This window comes from Triturus cristatus, chromosome 2_2, assembly GCF_964204655.1.
Source record: "Triturus cristatus chromosome 2_2, aTriCri1.1, whole genome shotgun sequence".
Classification (NCBI taxonomy): domain Eukaryota; kingdom Metazoa; phylum Chordata; class Amphibia; order Caudata; family Salamandridae; genus Triturus; species Triturus cristatus.
Genome location: NC_140582.1, coordinates 534,291,235 through 534,303,464, shown reverse-complemented (window position 1 = coordinate 534,303,464; position 12,230 = coordinate 534,291,235).

Genomic DNA, 12,230 nt, shown 5'->3' with positions numbered 1-12,230 from the left:
ACAGGCGGACCGTCTTATGACCGTACAAAATCGAGTTGCCTTAGATTTTGTTCTTGCAGATCGTGGTGGAGTGTGCAAATTGATCGGGTCAAGTTGCTGTATTTTCATACCTAATGACGCTCCAACAGTATACCAAGCTATCTCCAAGTTGCATATAATCTCTGAGTCGATTCATCAGGACGAAGGAGATTGGTCCTTTTCGGAGTGGTTTTGGGGACTACTGTCCAAATGGGGTTGGAAAGCATTGACATTTCTTGGAATAATTTTGACCATTATTTTCTCCTGTTGCCTTTGTATGCACTGTGGCCCCGTTATCTGTGACCTATGTGCTACTATGTGCATCCCTAAACCCAAATCATCAAGAACAGAAAACATAAGAATGATGTTACAGCAACAGCTCGATGACCTCATGGCTATCGACATTGACTCAGATTAACATGAGTCTATCTTGCCTGAGTTCTGGCAAAAGGAGGGTCTGAGGAACTTCGATTTCCGATCGCGATCGAATCGACCCGCCATTTGGTGCTCCGCCGCCATTTTGTGTTGCCATCACTCAGGCAGCACGGCGAACAAAGTCTATTCTGCTTTTTCTGCAGCTTCATGTTGAAATAGCCCTTCTGCCTCTATTTGCAAAGCTGGTGTTAGGTCTGGCCGAGTACATTAATCCCTGTCTGGTTTTTCTAATCCCTGTCTCAACTATCTGTTGGTTCACACTATTCTTTTCTGACTTTATCTTATCGTCTGGCCTTCACTGTCCTCTGCTAGCATTCTCTTGTTTCACAACTGTCCTCCAGCACACACAAACGTATCTCGCCACCTGCAAGTTTGTTACGAATCCGTTAATGAATTAGTTTGAGGGAGGGGTGACAAACACAGTCGGAGGAGAGGTTTCTTCGAGTCATCTGACACTTTTGTTTTCAAATCTCTCCTATTGGTTCTGTCCTGTTGCCAACTTTCCTTATTGGCTCTTTCTTGTATGTTCTGGGTGTATACTTGGTTAATGTATATGTTACTTATATAGTATATAAGATTGTGCGCCACAGAGTGAAGTGGCAGTCTCCTGAGAACCTACCTTGTGTACTTCTGGGATAACTGTACTAGCTGCAGCTAATAAACCTGATCTTCTAACGCCTAACAGAGTGTCCCGTGTCTCTGTGTAACTGAGCAGGAGAACCCAGGAGATTAAGGCGTACCCTGCGCCGCCAGGCCCAAAAGGTTCTGGTCTTTCACCAGTACAACTCTTGATTATTGTAGGTACATCGTCATAGGTTCTTGCCAAAAAGATCCAAATTTAATTTGTAGTGTGATCTTTCAAACGTGTGTACGCGGCTCCTCCACACTATATGTGGCAACTTTTAATATTGATATGAAACTTCTAAAAATCAACAACGTGCAGTCAGCATCGTCTGAAGTCAAGTGTGGTATGAGACCACTGTGATCCCGTCCAGAGCGTAGAGCATGTAACTAACTATATGTCAAAATATCCTAAAGTAGGGTTCCGAATGAATTAGGATGAAAGAATGAAGACCATGATAAGCTCCAGGCAGTATCTTCATCGCGTTTCCGGCAGCCTTAGTAGTAAAATGTACCTTTTAATATAAAAGTACAGATCAGCAGCCATGGTTTCCTAGATGGGTACGCCGGGAATCTGCGCATCGAGCTTTTTATTTGCCCAGGTGTTTTGCCGCAGAAGAATGTGGAAAAGCCATCCATAAACAGGACCCCAAAATGTGTTCAGCAAGGCTAAGTGAAGCTTGATTAATTGCTAATTTATAATTGTGTTAGAATATCCTTTCAATGGCAAGAAAACCAGTAACTTTCAGTTTTATAAGAAAAGGCAGTAAAAAAACGCATTACGTTTTCATGGTTTGATTTTTGTTAGATGCATATGAACTCTGTAGCACTTACTTTGCCCTTTAGAACTAGGGCTCGTTGTCCAAACTCGCTGTAATACAGTGTTTTTGTCACATACATTGGACCACTGGACAGTCATATAGCCCATTAATTTAATTACTTATATGTTCATATGACAGTATTTCTGTGCAGTATGCTTCCTCGTTCATTTTACAGACCTTCACATTTGTTTCCCATCTTTATTCTATTTTTTAATTCCCCGTCATTTTGAATTGAGTGGCTTGTAATTGCAAGCCTCCATTTGTAATTGTGGGACTACAAGTCCCAGAATGCAAAGCGGCACTTAGTAAAAGTCAGACCTGGTTGATGATATCACACATATTATGGGTCACTTATCACCTATTCATCTCATCTCATCTCTCCCACCTGACACTTTACCTCTCCCACAAACTCTCTCTCTCTTCCTTTCTGTCTTCCTCCGTCTTCCCCTCCCCATTCATTAATTCTTTCTCTCTCACTGAATTTTATCCCGCCCGTCTTGGTCTCACTTTTTTCCCTACCACAACTCGCGTTTCCAAAATGTCCACTGTCATGATGAGGGTGACCAGGCCATGTGTGTTGTGTTTTTTGGGACTTGTTTTTTACTTTTCATATTCTTAGTGTGGCCCGCAAGTCCCAGCATGCGCTGTTGGCAGAGCATCCGGAAACTCTGTATGTTGGCTTAGATGCGTTGTACCCCTGCCTCTCTCATACTTTATAAATAATGTATGTAATTCAACCACCAGCCTGCCTCCCCTCTTGCTTCCAGTTTTTTCTCCCTATAGATGGCTGTGACAGTTGTTCTGCTCATCTGTGGCTGTGCCCTTCTGAGCGTGTACTTATTGTCATTATTGCGTGCGTGTCTTTACGTTTTCATGTTTGTATGTTCCGTGTGTCCTCCTGTGGTCAAATTTTGCTGGTTTTGCGGTGTCTCGCCACATTATAAGGCGCAAATGTCCAACCCTAAATAGGATGTCTTCTTTGTAAATCACGTTGTATGTATGAAAGGGCGTGGGATTTCTCCATCTGAGCAGGACGTCAGCGCAGGATGCTGGGGGTAGGGGGTAGTGGCGGCCTGGGAGAGTCTTGGGGAGCTGGGCTATGAGATCTATAGACCTTCTCCAAGGGGGCGGGCTGTAGGGTGAGCAGGGCACCAAGGTAAGCCAAGCTATTGGCATTGTAAATAACAATGCATGTTATTTATGTTTTAAAATCCAAACCATAAATAAAAGGCTGTGTCATTTACAATGCCAATAGCACAATTCGCGTAATGCGAGACCCATTGCATTGCAATACGCAATTACTTCATTGCTACTACTAGTAATTACTCAATTACAGTGCCATTCCTTCAAAGCGTTTTTTGCTACGTTGATGCAGCAACGTGATTCATTTTACGACACTGCCTCAAAGTATTTCATTAAGTTACGCTCTTGCAACGCACTTCACATCATTCACTCGCTACTAAGTGCTTATGGTACTCTGCAGCAAAGCGCTTTTTCTTAACCCTCTGCAGCACAGCACTTTGCTACTAAACTTAAAGGGGTCAAGTCTGTGGGTATTGTAGAGTGTTGGCTGTTAAGGCTCGAGTAAACACAGCTTATAATGATAATCTTCCCACAGTCGAATCGCACTTTCAACTCTGGAAAAGCTCAACACTCCATGTACAAGTTACGTATCTCATTTGTGTAGCATGCAGGATAAGTTGGTCACGGTGAGAAGGTGAAGGTGATAGCATCTTCTCACCCTTAATCTGTAAGTGTGCACAGTGGCCCTGCTGCACTGACATGCATCAGGCAAGTGTCTTGACAGTGAGTGTAGTTTCAATGTACCCCTCACAGATGTCAACAAACTCATTACTTCTTTCATTTTCTGTGGTCATATCCAGTGGCGACTGTCATCTACGGGGGCAAGCAAATGGAAAGTCTGCGAGCTCTTACAAGCACAACAGACCTCTCCGTTCCAGCCTCAGTCTCCAGGACATGCGATGCCTTTTCGCCCAATTCTTCTGCCTGACAGGAACTTTCATTGCAATAGATCTCGCAGTTACGCGACTTTGAGCAAATTGCATTGTAAATGACAATGCCTTTTATTTATGTTTTGGTTTTTGAAACCTAAATAAAAGGCATTGTCATTTACAATGCCAAAAGTTTAAACTCGCTTAATACGAGACGTGTTGCATTGCAAATGCAATAGATCTCGCATTTGCGCGAGTTTAAGCTCTTGGCATTGTACATGACAATGCCTTTTATTTATCTGTTTTCAAAACCAACACATAAATAAAAGCTTTGTCATTTACAATGCCAATAGCTCAAACTTTTGCAAATGCGAGACCTATTGCATTGCAAATGCTTTTTTTTCGATGTTGGTATTCCATCGTGGATTTCCAGGTCCGTTAACCTTTAATAATACCTGGTGATTTTAAATAATCGTATTATGGGCCTATTTTCGCATGTTGAATAAGTGCCAAAAAGCTGGCACTTAGAATTACTACTGATTGTTATAACCAAAATAAATGCAGGTGGGTTTTATGACACAGACAATTGCTCTCGTTCTGGAGAAATGCCCAATTTCGGTATTGCACATCAAAGACAGGAAGAGTTGAATAAACCAGAACAAAATAATAAAAAGACAAATCTAAATCATACTGTTTTTCCAACATCAGGAAATGTTTCTACACGACAAAACAAAATTTGGATAAGTGGGAGGCAGTTTTATTTTGCTTGAATAATTTCTAACAGAAAAGGAAGTGAAAAGGGTACATTTACTCTGGGGATGCGGAGGAACCAGGAAAGGCCTGTTTGTGCTGAGCAGGAAGGGTCTGAGAGACAGAATACAGGCACCGCCGCAGGAAAGCACAGCTCCTATCCTCTTTTCTTATCTGAGTGTGTGCACACTGTCCTTACTTCACCCACCCCTCAATGTCTTGAGTGGACAGTCAACCATAAAAAAGGCTTGATGTTGCTATAATTTTAGGTCTTGTGAAAGACAAGTTTAGTAGTCTGAGGGAATCTTATGTTCTGAATTACTTATTTTGCTAGACTGCAGAAGCAACATGACATAGCTTGTTTATTTTTCTTACAACTGCCTCTATTTAAATCTCTTGTTAGAAAACGACCAGCAGAGGTCAGTAAAATACCAGAATCACTTTAGCATTCTATAGAATCCCCTCTTCCACGAGCCCCTGTAGACAATAATATTTTTTTCAAATCTTGTATTTTCAGTGATGTGACACCGAAGGCCCTGTTTTTATATAAAAAACAGAACTTTGGACTATCCCATTTCCCAGTGAAAGGCAATATTTCTCTCCATGTGTTCCCATACCTGGCATGTCACACAGTTTGGTGCTTACTTTCCCTCCATGTTAAAGAACAGTATATGTTTCAGCACCCAGGCTAATGTGCTGCATAGCTAAATACATGTAATATCCCAATGGCGAGACCGATTGGCATTGCCAATGCTTGTTATTAGTGATCTTCAATATATTTCAATGCTATTGAATGCTGATGTTCTTTTTATTGATGGTCTCTGTGTCATCCTGCTCTTTGCAGAAATTGCTGTGCTGCTAAAATGCACTGAAAATGCAGATAGAACATTGACAAAAAGCATTTGCTAATTACTGCCATAAAATAAATTGATAATAAATATGAAACTATGATAATGGTCTGTGGGAAGAAGGCCAAAATATGTTCCTCTATCAGTATCAATGTCAACCATATGGCATGTGTTATTTTTTTTTATTACGTAGGTCTTTGCCCAGCAGATAATCTTTCATTAGTAGGATAAGCTGACAAAGCCAACAATACAGTAACTTGAACAAGTTATGCTATTACTCAAATTAGACAAAACCTGGTAGTTGAGTGAGTATAGAGGAACTGGGCTTTTTGAAGATTACTGAAGCTGTTTGTGGAGCAGTAATCTGGAAACTTACACGTAGGAAGTCAGTAGAGTTTGTGGAATAAACATTTCTAAAATGATTAGTAGTGTTTCCAAAACCAGCACCATCTGTGTGTTCAAGGACAAAGGGATGGTGCTTAAATGGATTAGTGACATTTCTGGTCTTAAACAGTTATTGATATAGTTAAGGATATGGCCGTACCTCGCTGGTGAGGTCTATAAAGTTATGCTACAAGTTTCATTGGGTGAAGATCAAGCAATGAAGTCTATTGACTGTGGTTTACATATGTATAATTTCTACAAAAGTTTAGTATTGTGTAGTACATAAATGTCATATTGTGAAAATATTTTTGGAATGAAACAGATGTATTGAAAACATTTGAGTTAATCATGATGTTATTCACCAATTGATTGAATTACAAATTCGTTGATGTTAAAAACTAAAAAGTTTAAATAATTTGGCAGTATAACATCAATAGCAGTGCGCGCTCGTTTTCAGGATATCTAAACCTGACCCATTCAAACAAGTTTTATTGGGCCATACGTTCGAAAGTTAGTTTTTGCAATTTCCAAATAGCGATTGTTTAGAAATCGCTATTTGGAAATCGCAAAAGGAGATGTGCAAAGTAAAATATTCTACTAATAGGGATTTCTACAAATTTGCATTCGCAAATAGGAAATTTCCTATTTGGACATCGCACAGATGTGATTTCCAAAAGAGAAATCGCAATTAGGAAAAGTCGCATTCTAGATTCAGACTGATGATGAAGAACCAGGAAGTTTAGAAGTACAGGGTGGGGTCACAACCCAGAAGCCTAGTAAGGTAGTGGAAGGAAGGAGTGCTCCCGTCTGACTTCTGGCAGTGGAAATATAATTTATGAAAATCAACTTGTCCAAGGAAAATGGGGACAAGGACCCTGGCAGAAGGAAGCACAAAGTAACATTTTCTGAAATGGTTCTGGAGCTATTAACAGAAGAATGTGTGGCACACATGGACTAGCTTTTTGGAAAAGCATCATTATCTGTTCCTGAGGCCCAGTAAACTACAATTTGGAACAGTATCCTCGACTCACTTGGTGTCACCCAGAGAACCATACCAGAGGTTAGGAAACACTGGTATGACCTAAGATCCCACACCAAAGAGAAGGTGGCCAGCAGGATAGCTGTGGCTTGTGACACAGGTGGTGGACCCTTCAAACATCCTCCTTTGGCTCCAATAGAATCACTGATTGAGGGGACACTTGGACGTGAAAGTGTTGTGGGAGTGTCAGACATTGACACCTCCACTCCTACAGGGTCCATCCAAGGTAAATCATTTTCCTGTTAATTTCTTAAAATAACATACTGTTTGTAAGTCCTCAAGTAGAACATCTAAGCTAGCAAAACTGCATGAAAATGTTTGCTGTACTTTGGAAATGCATTATGGGAGCTGTAGTACATCTTTAGTTCTATGGTGTTCCGTGTGCTCATTAAACTACATATATCTATACAAAATCTCCTTGTCACAAACATATAAAGTACATTTTCAACTATATCACGCAAAAGTATTAACCATTTATTTACAATAAACATATAGATACATTTCCAGGGGTCACACCCAGGACGCATCTGAAGCTATCGAGGCTGACAACGCAATTGACACATGTGGAAATGGAGGACAGCACAATTGCTAGTCCTACACCCATTACTCCAACTCCAACTACTATCGGAGCAAACCTGTCACCACTACCAGACTTTGAGGAAGCTGATGAGGAGCTATCGCCGACCAGGAAGACAACTTCATCTATGCGCAGGACACACAGACACCGTAGATTCCAACAAATAACAGTCCACAATGATAATGTTTCGGATGACATGGAAGACAGTTTTCCATCATTTGGTGGCCTGGAGAGATACATCATCACAGTACAGAACTTGCAACCTAAACATATAACTGTTAATAGACATTTTCACAGCATGTCAAGGTCAATGCTACCATTACAGAAAGGAAAAGACCATTAGATTGCTGCCATGGAAAAGGACTAACATTTGCAAAGATGCAGGCACTAGCAGCACATGGCGAGCTATGATGCTTGCACTAAATCTATCAATTGATTGGCCATAGTCACAACCACCCTTGCCAGGATAACTGTCAATATCCAAAATGGCATGGGTCACTGCTGCCAAGATGTTGCACGCATGCTCGTCCAAGTGACCACAGCTCTGGGAAACATATAGACACATAACCTATCTGACCCCAACATTTTGCCACCACCTGAAAGTGAAGATGACTCTAGTCTCGGTGCCACATCTGTGCCAGATGGATACTGTACCAGGCGAACATGCCAACACACAACTTGAACTGATATGCCCACCTCCACAGCCCAGTTCTGCTAAGAAGGTGACCAACACCAAAGGCCATAAAAAGTGACTTTTGTAGATACTCAGATGTATGAGACTACTTTCTTCTGTTTGTCTTTTCAAACTTTGTTGCTTTGTTAAAAGAAATCCTATAAGGATACCGTTGACGATGAAGAATTCCATTGTTAAAACCTTACTTAAAGGTTAACTTTCAGTCATGCACAAAACATTGCCATCATGTGTGTTGTCTATTTCTTAGATGTGGTCATCGATCTTACCTTAATAATAGTTCTTGGTGATCTCTGTGTGTCGAGCTCGAACCTCTGCTGCTTGTGTCACGCCCTGCTGAATCTGAAATGTTGGTAGTTCGTCATCTGAGTCTGATTCTGGTTCTATGTTGATTTTGTACAGACCCTTCCTCCTGACTATGTTGTGGAGAATGGCACATGTGGCAATAACTTTACAACAGGTGTCTAGTCTTTAAAGTAGTGCTCCACCAGTACTGTGGAGACATCTGAATCGAGACTTGAGTATTCCAAAGGTTTGTTCAATTATTGATCGCATTATCTTATGTGCCCTTTTGTACTTTCTTTCACTTCTGATGCTTGGGTGAAGTATGGTGCCAGTATCCGAGGGTGCAAGGCATATGCATTGTCTCCTTAAATAGTAGGCGAAGGATAGACTATTAGGCCATTTTAACAACACGCTAGTGGACTCTGTATGAATTGAGTTTGCAATACTGTTACCAAGTAAAAAGCCACCGTCAAAATCACCCTGAGACGGAGGGTTATGTATTCCACTGTGGCGGAACATAAAGGAGTTATGTGTGCTGCCTGAGAATCTGGCTGCAAGGTCAGTTATGATGCATGAGGCGTCACACACTCCCTGAACATTACATGAATGGATACTCTTTTTGTTTCTATAAATCGATACATTTCAGAGGGGGGAAATATGGCAATATATTTGTCATCAACAAAACCAATTACATTGGAAAACTGTGCTACCGGATAACAAATTAGATGAGTCTCTTGCAAATATTGGGGTGTATTTGGAAAATAAATATATTGGTTCACTTTGCTAACCATAATGTTCTGAAACCTGTGGAAAGACCTAGTAAAAGCATTTTGTGACATTCCCCCTGCCACTGCTATGACTCCCTGGTAACTCTAAACGGTGTAGACAACATGATACCTGCACATGTGGTGGGATTGCATTGCTTCTGACTGTTGGAGTCTGTAGCTGAGGTTGTAACACAGCAATTAAATCCAGATTTACCCCTCTCCTCAGTATGTACTTCTCATATATCTCCTCCTCAGTCTGTTCAAAAAGGGTGACCCTCACCCTAAATATACTCTACTGTCGCCTCCTCCTTCTCTGCCTACTAGTCAAAATGCTCATCCTCTTAGCCAAGACATATAGAGCCGCCATTTTGAAAGAACCAGATGACATTTTATAGTTTGCACCTGGTTACAACCTGATACACATTGATGGTAATTGCATTTCCTAAATAGCAATGTTGAGACTATTTACAATCAGGAAATCATTTGGACATAGTGTTAGTGATTCACTATTTGGAATTCCCAATTTGCGATTTCCTATTCAGAAATTCCAAAAAAGCAATTTCTCCATGATGCAACTTGCACAATCGAAAATGCCTTTTGCATATACCAAAGTGGCAATTTGCATTTCCTTACGGCTTGGAATTGCAATTTGCACCGTTAGGAAATGCAAAATGCTTTTCTACATATGGCCAATTATCCCTTGAAAATGTAGAGAAAATACTCTGGTTATGATATGTAAAGAAACTGCTCCTCCTTAAGAGCTATATGTACAAAACATTTGTGAATAGGTATTCAGTTGCAAACTGAATACCAGTCGCAAAGCTTTGAAATCGGTAAATATGAAATGCATTCACAGCCCTAAATTTAGCATAGCAAATGTTTACCGATTTGGTAATTTACCGACTCCAAAGAGCGATTTGGAAATAAGAAATACTAATTTCAGTCGCAAATAGCGAATAGTCGCAAAAACAGCAAATTGCACATGCAATTTACCACCAACTCAACCCACATGGTAATCAACCATAGTTCATTCATAGTCGGACACAGTGGCATTCATGCAAGGCTGCAATGTGGAAAATTTGATGAGACATTTGTTTTGGGTAATAAGCTTATGTTACATTTTGATTGAAATATAAAAACACTAACATTGCAACTGTGATGTGCAAAACTATGCATTTCTATTTAATTTACTCCATCCACAAGCAGTGACTGTCACACAGAGGAGAACCAGAGGTGTGATTGAGCGTATATTTGGAAAACTGAAAAGTAGATTCAGTTGCCTGCACAAGAGTGGTGGTGCCGGACTGTACTCTCCAGAAATCTGTTGCAGGATTGTAACCACATGTGCGATTCTCCACAATGTAGCAACCTGCTTAGGCTTACCAGTTACTGTATCTGACTCTGAAACTGGTGATGAGGAAGAACAGCTAACACCATGGACTCAACATGATGCATTTTGAACAGCAGAGGGTTGAAGGCGCCGTACCACCACAACTGATCATTATTTTTCTGAGAAAGTGAACTATTGACACACTATTTGTTTTTTCAATCAAACTCAAAGGCATGTATGCAGGTAAACATGAACCAACCTTTATTCCTACGTTTTGCTCGTAATGTTAGAATAGTAAATTACATTACATCATGTCACAATTAGATTTGGAATATAGTTAGTCATATGTGTACAGACACACAGGAAATAAAATAAAACATGAGGGTATCGGGCATTGATTTGTATTTGTTACGAACAGAAGTGCTGGCACCCACATTTACACCTCCAGCACTGCGACGCCTAGTTTCAAGCACACTCATGGTGTCACTGACAGAAATGCTACTGACACTAGAGCGGTCCTCACTCTCAGGACGTTCTACCTAACTGGCACCTGCTATCTGAGTGGTTTATAATGCCTCTACAGCATTTGTTACAATTATGAGTCCACAAGCATCATCACCACTGTAGTGCCCCATTTCTAGGTTGATAGCCCGCCTTGACAACACAGATGTTGCATTTGCAAGTTTGTTAATTGATCTTGTCAAAACATCAATGCAGAAAGACTGTTGGCGTTCCCTACGTCCATGTTGTACATGGTTAGAATTTGTATTTATGCACAGGGACTTCATAGCTTCAGCAGGATTGTCAATCTTTTCATTCATGTTCTTTAAATTATCAGATAGGGTTGTTGCAATGTTTTCTAATTCTGTTGGGATACTTTTTTCAATATTTGTAACTTTTTGGTTGACCAACTTTATTTCCCTCTGTTGCAGGCTCTGAACTATAAGCATCGATGCCTCCAAGCCACCAAACATCTGCAAATTTTGGGATGTCACCTTTTTCACTGTTTGCATGGGAGGGGGTATTGGCCACATGATGAGTGTGACGGATACGTCTTCCCTCTTGACCCGAGTACAGGTTCCTGGCTCACATTTTGTGTACTTCCTGAACCCACTACATTTGCTGGTTGTGGATGTACTTGATCTGTGGGACATTGGTTGCAATTCTTAGGTTGTGTCATGGCTCTTATCGTCCAGTGACTTACAAAACTGCACTTCGGAATCCTCAAGCACCTCGACTTCAGATACATTACTCCCATGGGCATGTATATCTGTTTGAAAATAGAATCATTATTATTTTCTGTACTTTAGTGAATGCACTACATCTCTCATGATGCATTGAGAATGTACAAGGGCAATTTAGTTACACTGTAATTTGTGTGTGCCATATTTTATACATATTTGTCGTTTGATATACTCACATTTACACCCTCCTATGCTATACTTACTGTGTTTATGGAAAGCCTTTCATGGATTTAATATAGTCATGAGAGTCTTCCAGTTAATTTACCTTGAAAGGTAGCGGGAATCTCTGATGTGTACATTTTGCCAAAGCCTGTTACTGCCTTTGGTTCCAAAGTTGTTTCCACAAGTTCCTCAAGTGCAGTAGCAGGTGGGACAGATGGTGAACCTCCTCCAGTTGCTCTGGCCTCAGTAAGATGGCGTGCTAACTTTTCCTTTGTTCTGGATCTGATGTCATATGATCTTTTACAG